The 8,041-nt window shown below is 41.2% G+C and overlaps 1 long non-coding RNA gene across 1 annotated transcript in view; it reads left to right on the top strand.

Moving 5' to 3' along the window:
* Nucleotides 1–7,837, top strand: part of LOC135108512 (uncharacterized) — a 93,784-nt gene extending 85,947 nt beyond the window's left edge. Inside the window, exon 4 of the long non-coding RNA XR_010272322.1 lies at nt 7,391–7,837. This is a non-coding gene — a long non-coding RNA (uncharacterized LOC135108512). The remainder of the gene's footprint in view (nt 1–7,390) is intronic.
* The last annotated feature ends 204 nt before the right edge of the window (nt 7,838–8,041 follow it).

Genomic DNA, 8,041 nt, shown 5'->3' with positions numbered 1-8,041 from the left:
CAGTCGGAGATATCTGACGTGTGTGTGTGTATGTGTGTGTGTGTGTGTGTGTGTGTGTGTGTGTGTTTGAGCGTGTGCGTGTATGTGTGTCACCACTCATATAGTAATATTATCACTCGCCTGTGCAAACATTCCCGAAATTCCGGAGTCAGTTCTTCTGTGCAAGTTGCGGCGAATGTTCCTGAGAAGCCAATATTGTCTCGCACTTGATGCAGAAAACAGGAATGGAAGAGGGAATCGATTATTTGACACAATCAACAGGAATACCTTCCCGTGTGGTCCCTTGCAAGCTACATTTCCACACGCAGCGTCTGCTACATTTTCCCCGAAATAAGCACGCCTCGTTCTTTCGCATGACTGGCTTACCAAATGTTTATGGGCCTGGGTAAGGCAAGGCCTGCATTACGACACTCAGGATCCGGCAATAATTGAAGGCGATTGCAGTCAGAATTCTAGTGACGAAACCTTACACTCCATGAAGCTTAAAATGTTTTAGAGGGAAAGTAAACTCAACTGCGAGGAACAGGTCCGCGCATATGCGCGCGCGCCAGTTTTTTTTTTTTTTTTTTATGTAGGAAGGACAGTGGCCAAGGGCAACAAAAATCCAATAAAAAAAATGCCCACTTAAATGCCAGTCCCACAAAAGGGTCAAAGCAGTAGTCAAAAATTGATGAATAATTGTCTCGAAACCTCCCTCTTGAAGGAATTCAAGTCATAGGAAGGTGTAAATACAGAAGCAGGCAGGAAGTTCCAGAGTTTACCAAAAAAAGGGATGAATGATTGAGAATACTGGTTAACTCTTGCGTTAGAGAGGTGGACAGAATAGGGGTGAGAGAAAGAAGAAAGTCTTGTGCAGCGAGGCCACGGGAGGAGGGAAGGCATGAAGTTAGCAAGATCAGAAGAGCAGTTAGCATGAAAATAGCGGTAGAAGACAGCTAGAGATGCAACATTGCGGCGGTGGGAGAGAGGCTGAAGACAGTCAGTTAGAGGAGAGGAGTTGATGAGACGAAAAGCTTTTGATTCCACCCTGTCTAGAAGAGCAGTATGAGTGGAACCCCCAGACATGTAAAGCATACTCCATACATGGACGGATAAGGCCCTTGTGCAGAGTTAGCAGCTTGGGGGGGGGGGGTGAGAAAAACTGGCGGAGACGTCTCAGAACACCTAACTTCATAGAAGCTGTTTTAGCTAGAGATGAGATGTGAAGTTTCCAGTTCAGATTATAAGTAAAGGACAGACCGAGGATGTTCAGTGTAGAAGAGGGGGACAGTTGAGTGACTTCGAAGAAGAGGGGATAGTTGTCTGGAAGGTTGTGTCGAGTTGATAGATGGAGGAATTGAGTTTTTGAGGCATTGAACAAATACCAAGTTTGCTCTGCCCCAATCAGAAGTTTTAGAAAGATCAGAAGTCAAGCGTTCTGTGGCTTCCCTGCGTGAAATGTTTACCTCCTGAAGGGTTGGACGTCTATGAAAAGACGTTGAAAAGTGCAGGGTGGTATCATCAGCGTAGGAGTGGATAGGACAAAAAGTTTGGTTTAGAAGATCATTAATGAATAATAAGAAGAAAGTGGGTGACAGGATAGAACCCTGAGGAACACCACTGTTAATAGATTTAGGAGAAGAATAGTGACCGTCTACCACAGCAACAATAGAACGGTCAGAAAGGAAACTTGACATGAAGTTACAGAGAGAAGGATAAAAGCCGTAGGAGGGTAGTTTGGAAATCAAAGCTTTGTGCCAGACTCTATCAAAAGCTTTTGATATGTCCAAGGCAACAGCAAAAGTTTCACCAAAATCTCTAAAAGAGATGACCAAGACTCAGTAAGGAAAGCCAGAAGATCACCAGTAGAGCGGCCTTGACGGAACCCGTACTGGCGATCAGATAGAAGGTTGTGAAGTGATAAATGTTTAAGAATCTTCCTGTTGAGGATAGATTAAAAAAACTTTAGATAGGCAGGAAATTAAAGCAATAGGACGGTAGTTTGAGGATTAGAACGGTCACTCTTTTTAGGAACAGGTTGAATGTAGGCAAGCTTCCAGCAAGAAGGAAAGGTAGATGTTGGCAGACAGAGCTAAAAGAGTTTGACTAGGCAAGGTGCAAGCACGGGGGCACAGTTTCGGAGAACAATAGGAGGGACCCCATCAGGTCCATAAGCCTTCCGAGGGTTTAGGCCAGCAAGGGCATGGAAAACATCATTGCGAGGAATTTTAATAGGTGGCATGAATTAGTCAGAGGGTGAAGGGGAGGGAGGAACAAGCCCAGAATCGTCCAAGGTAGAGTTTTTAACAAAGGTTTGAGCAAAGAGTTCAGCTTTAGAAATAGATGTGATAGCAGTGGTGCCATCTGGTTGAAATAAAGGAGGGAAAGAAGAAGCAAAGTTATTGGAAATATTTTTGGCTAGATGCCAGAAGTCACGAAGGGAGTTAAATCTTAAAAGATTTTGACACTTTCTGTTAATGAAGGAGTTTTTGGCTAGTTGGAGAACAGACTTGGCATGGTTCCGGGCAGAAATATAAAGTGCATGAGATTCTGGTGATGGAAGGCTTAAGTACTTTTTGTGGGCCACCTCTCTATCATGTATAGCATGGGAACAAGTTGTGTTAAACCAAAGTTTAAAAGGTTTAGGACGAGAAAAAGAGTGAGGAATGTACGCCTCCATGCCAGACACTATCACCTCTGTTATGCGCTCAGCACACAAAGATGGGTCTCTGACACGGAAGCAGTAATCATTCCAAGGAAAATCAGCAAAATACCTCCTCAGGTCCCCCGAACTGACAGAGGCAAAACGCCAGAAGCACCTTCGCTTAGGGGGATTCTGAGGAGGGATTGGAGCGATAGGACAAGATACAGATATGAGATTGTGATCAAAGGAGCCCAACGGAGAAGAAAGAGTGACAGCATAAGCAGAAGGATTAGAGGTCAGGAAAAGGTCAAGAATGTTGGGCGTATCTCCAAGATGGTCAGGAATACGAGCAGGGTGTTGCACCAATTGCTCTAGGTCGTGTACGATAGCAAAGTTGAAGGCTAGTTCACCAGGATGGTCAGTGAAGGGAGAGGAAAGTCAAAGCTGGTGGTGAACATTGAAGTCTCCAAGAATGGAGATCTCTGCAAAAGGGAAGAGGGTCAGAATGTGCTCCACTTTGGAAGTTAAGTAGTCAAAGAATTTCTTATAGTCAGAGGAGTTAGGTGAAAGGTATACAGTACAGATAAATTTAGTTTAAGAGTGACTCTGTAGTCGTAGCCAGATGGTAGAAAACTCGGAAGATTCAAGAGTGTGGGCACGAGAGCAGGTTAAGTCATTGCGCACCTAAACGCAGCATCCAGCTTTGTATCGAAAATGAGGATAGAGAAAGTAGGAGGGAACAGAAAAGGGGCTACTGTCAGTTGCCTCAGACACCTGAGATTCAGTGAGGAAAAGAAGATGAGGTGTAGAAGAGGAGAGGTGGTGTTCAACAGATTGGAAATTAGATCTTAGATCGCGAATGTTGCAGAAGTTAATGAAGAAAAAGTTGAGGGGGGTGTCAAGACACTTAGGGTCGTCGACAGAAAGGCAGTCTGACCTGGGGACATTTATGGTCCCCTCCCAAGATGGGGATTCCGAGGCTGGTGTAGGAGTCGCCATGATGATTTTAAAATTTTTGAGTGAAGGGTGTGTGTGTTATTAGGTGCTTGTAGTTTTGTTTGGAGGAAGAGAGTTGTCTTTAGAGGGCAGGCTGTGACTGCCCCCTTGTGTTGTTAGACGCAAAGAGAAACGTTCAGTGAGGTCACAGCTAGGTTTAATGATAAGTTCACAACACCCCATGAACAGTGCTTTAGACCTCACTCTGAGTAATTATCGTTTCGGCAGGTGTCTACTGCCTCCTCCAGGCATATATATATATATATATATATATATATATATATATATATATATATATATATATATATATATATATATATATATATATATACACACACACACACACACACACACACACACATACACACACAAACGAGAAAGTTTAGTTTAGTCCGTTGAAGTTGCTTTTTTATAGGTTTTAAAAGGTCACCTTATGTCGTGCACCTACCTATTGTAACATTAATTATACACGTGCACTCACCTCGCTCATGGCAACACACCAATACACCATAAGCCGTCACTTGGTCTCCAACACCTGAACACAAGGCAAGAAGAAACGCAACACATTTGAAACAAGGACTCTTACTAATGAAAATTATATGAAATATTTTCTTTTTATTGCAGTGCTAACATGGCAATAATGTAAGAAACTATGTAGTGTCCTGAGGTGAAATACAAATGACTTTACGGATGCACAGCAGATCTACGGCAACACCACAGCAGCAATTTTATACTGAATGCAGTATATCATATCCTTAACACACCATGAAATACCTCACTTGCGACAAATGTCAATAACCCGAAGGCACAGTCATGATTAGTGGTTAAGTAACCTTCCAAACCTTCCACCTTCCTAATTTTGTGATCCGCTTTCCCTCTTAACATGAAACCTGAGAACTGACAGATGCTCACCAGATCAGAGGATTTGAAATGGAAAGCAGTAAACGCAGTAGAATTAAGTGAGGAAGGCTCCTTGACTAATGGCTGTGTCTATAAACCGGTGCATGTATAAAGAAACCAAGGCTACCAGCATTTTCACTAATCTATTAATTTTATTAATTACCTATCCGCACAGCTGACCTTGACTCTCCCAGTCTGTCTGCTTCTCCACCCTCAGCGTGCATGTCTGCATTGCAAAAACAAACTAATGGTAAATACACACTAAGTAAAAGGAAATATTGGCAACATTATAGAAGTCTCTCAGATGTGTGACTCATACATGTTTCTATATTATAACAAACTTAAATGACGAGAAAATACGCGTTTAAGCTGATCACATGCACGTCTAGATGTAGTGGCAACTCGTGGCCATGAAGTGTCACAGTCAGGCTCACAGTAAGTGTTGCGCTTGAGCGAGTATCATGAAAACATCTTAGTGGGGACCTTTCAATAAAAAGAGTCCAGTGCATATTGAGAGAGTTCTGATTAGCTACCGAGTATATTTGTTTCGGGATTTTCAATAATAAAGTCATTAGCTGAGATAATATTGGCTGAGACAATATTTTTCCATAAAGGCACTTAAAAGAATTTAATTGACATATTTTTGAATTTACAAAAGAGTTATCATTGAAGTGTGACATGTATGTCCACTGGGTCCTTACACCTCTTATTTTCTAGTGTTCTTATAAGAGCATAAGAAACTAAGGGTAGTTGCAAAAAGTCATCAGGCCTGCAGGTGACATTCCCTTTTATTAAACGTACCTACCCATTTCCTCTTATTATTCTCATCAATTAATTTGTTCAATCTTCTTATAAAGCTCTTTAATGACTGAGCACTAACAACCTTATTACTGAGTCCATTTCATTCATTTTCCACTATTTAAGAACCACATTTTTCCTAAATATATATATTTTTTTTAATTTAACTTTTTCAAGCTTGTACCCATTATTCCTTCTTCTATCTCGATTACTTTTCCCTAGAATTTTGCTTATGTCACCCTTGCTATACCAATTAAAGAACTCTTATCAAGTCCCCTGTTAACCTACGTTTTTCTAAGAAAAGTAAATTTAAAAGCTTCTGTCTCCCATCGTAGGGAAAATTTCTCGTACCCTACATCCTTTTAGTCTTTCTCCTTTCCACTGGTTCTAACAGACCTATATCCTCTGTAAGATGAGGACAGAAACTTATGTTTTCATTATTGCGAACGAATTTGTTATTACCTATTTTTTAGTGGCTTTCCTCCCATGCTATATTAATAGGATCTTCTAGAATATGTTTCATGAGTAACTTCAGGTGTTGTTTGTTATATTTTGGTGAGGCAGTAATAAGAAGTTATATGAAAATTGATATCTGCCATGTGTGGTGCACTTTTGCGATATATATTTATATATACTGATTAGATTATTGCCGGAATTGCGTTTGAATCAGACAGTTTTCCCTTTCAATAATGATTTTATTGGCTAATATCTGATTACATCCAACAATACTACAATAGCACTGCAAACACACGAACAACAATGCTGAAAAAAATATAATTGTGTACCCATTGAACTTGCTTACTGCCATCAAAGGCATAAACCCCTTCAAGAGAGAGAGAGAGAGAGAGAGAGAGAGAGAGAGAGAGAGAGAGAGAGAGAGAGAGAGAGAGAGAGAGAGAGAGAGAGAGAGAGAAAGAGAGAGAGAATGTGTGTGTGTGTGTGTGAACTGTCCACGAAAGAAACGTATACACTTCACGAGAAAATAGTTTGAAAATATCAGTATTTCGCTGAAGTTAACTGTGTGTATTGTTGTCGTCGTTGTCACCGGTACACAATGACCAAACATGCATCAAAAATTGCTTTGTGAGGAGCATGTGGCTGTGACTCTCGTGATACAAATAGCACTTCCTGAAAGGACAAACGTAAATAAAAGGGGAGCCATATGTTTCTGACACCACATGACAGAGAGGCGTGGTGGCGTGAAACCACAGACAGGGGATGGCGGAGAGGCAGGAATGGCCCCCGGCACAGGCACATAAAGCACCATCCTTCACGGGTGTCAAAAGCTTGAGAGGAAAAAAAGAAACAGAGTTTTTGGGTTAACAGGGGGCAAGCACGGGTAGGGCAGCATAACAGACAAGAAGAGACGACTTTAAAGCGAATAGACCGAGTAACAGCTGGGTGTGCTGGGCGTGCTCCCGCTCCGCCCGCTGGTGAGTGGGTTCATAGTGCGGCCCGCTGGACGTCCCTCACTCATAAACATGAAGTTAAGCACGCCCGGCCAGGTGACGGCCTGGTGATGGGGAAAGAGACGCGCGTGAACTTGAAGCTTCGCCAGATAATGGGGAAGGTTTGAAATTTGAGACTATTATTTGATTTCTGACTAATAAAAATGTATTGAAGTGTTTCAGCACCATGATTCGAATGTGCGTTATGGAGTATACGAGTAGTTAAATAAAGCATGCACGCGTACACACACACACACACACACACCACTACCACCTCTACCACCCACTCACTTGCATAACGCTTTCAATTTCTTTTATATTAAACTTAATTTTATCTACCTAACTTGTATAAAATGTTCTAAAGTTAGATAAGAAAAAATGGGCGGAGAGGAAAGAACAGGGATGTAAAGTTAGAGAATTAAAGATGATGGCCCTTCTTCATTAATGAGGCGAACTTGTGATATTTAGTATTCGTGTACGTTCTGTGTGATTTGTATTAAGCTTTTGTTTGAATATTTAGTACATAAGATTAAAAATACTGGCCCTTCCACATTAATGAGACGAACTTGTGATATTTAGTATTCGTGTAAGTTTTGTGTGTAATCTGTATAAAACTTTTGTTCAGATATTTAGAAAGTACATGAAACAAAGTCCCTGTTGACCCGCGGTGGACTGGGGAAAGCTGGCACACTTGTGGCGTCCTGTCAGATGACGCACTTACGAGGGATTCCAGCCCTCGCTCAATATTTCCTGGTTGGCTTCGTTAGTGACAAGTGATGCTTGGCGCGAGAAGCAATCAGGGAAATGGAGTTTTCTTTGATTTGTCTAACTGTGTAACGAGTAGAAGTGAATAAAAACTTATTAGAATGTTAATTACTGGTTGATGAAATGTTGAGTTAGAATTTAACAGTAATCCATCAATAAGTTCTCAAGTATTAGAGTTTATTTGTGACTTTTCCTTATAGGTCATAGATGAAATGTCTAAAGGAATAGTATTTTCTCATAATTTTCTTATATTCTCGTGGATGAGTTTGAATTTAACAGGAATAGAGCAATCAGCCCTCTAATGGTGGACTTTGTGACTACTAAATTGATTATAGACAAAAATAAATGCTCAGAGAAGAAGTTGTTTTCTCTTATGTTTTTTTTTAGCTAATTTTTCATGTGACTGGTTATATAAATTCCACGTACCCTGTCCGCATTAATCACACTTTCCCCACGTGGCCCTTGTGACCCAGCGCACCAGTTCCGAGTCTGCCCGAACCTGATTTGATTG

The sequence above is a fragment of the Scylla paramamosain genome, chromosome 17 (assembly GCF_035594125.1).
Source record: "Scylla paramamosain isolate STU-SP2022 chromosome 17, ASM3559412v1, whole genome shotgun sequence".
In the NCBI taxonomy this organism is placed as follows: Eukaryota; Metazoa; Arthropoda; class Malacostraca; order Decapoda; family Portunidae; genus Scylla; species Scylla paramamosain.
This window is presented reverse-complemented; position numbering and strand designations above follow the sequence as displayed.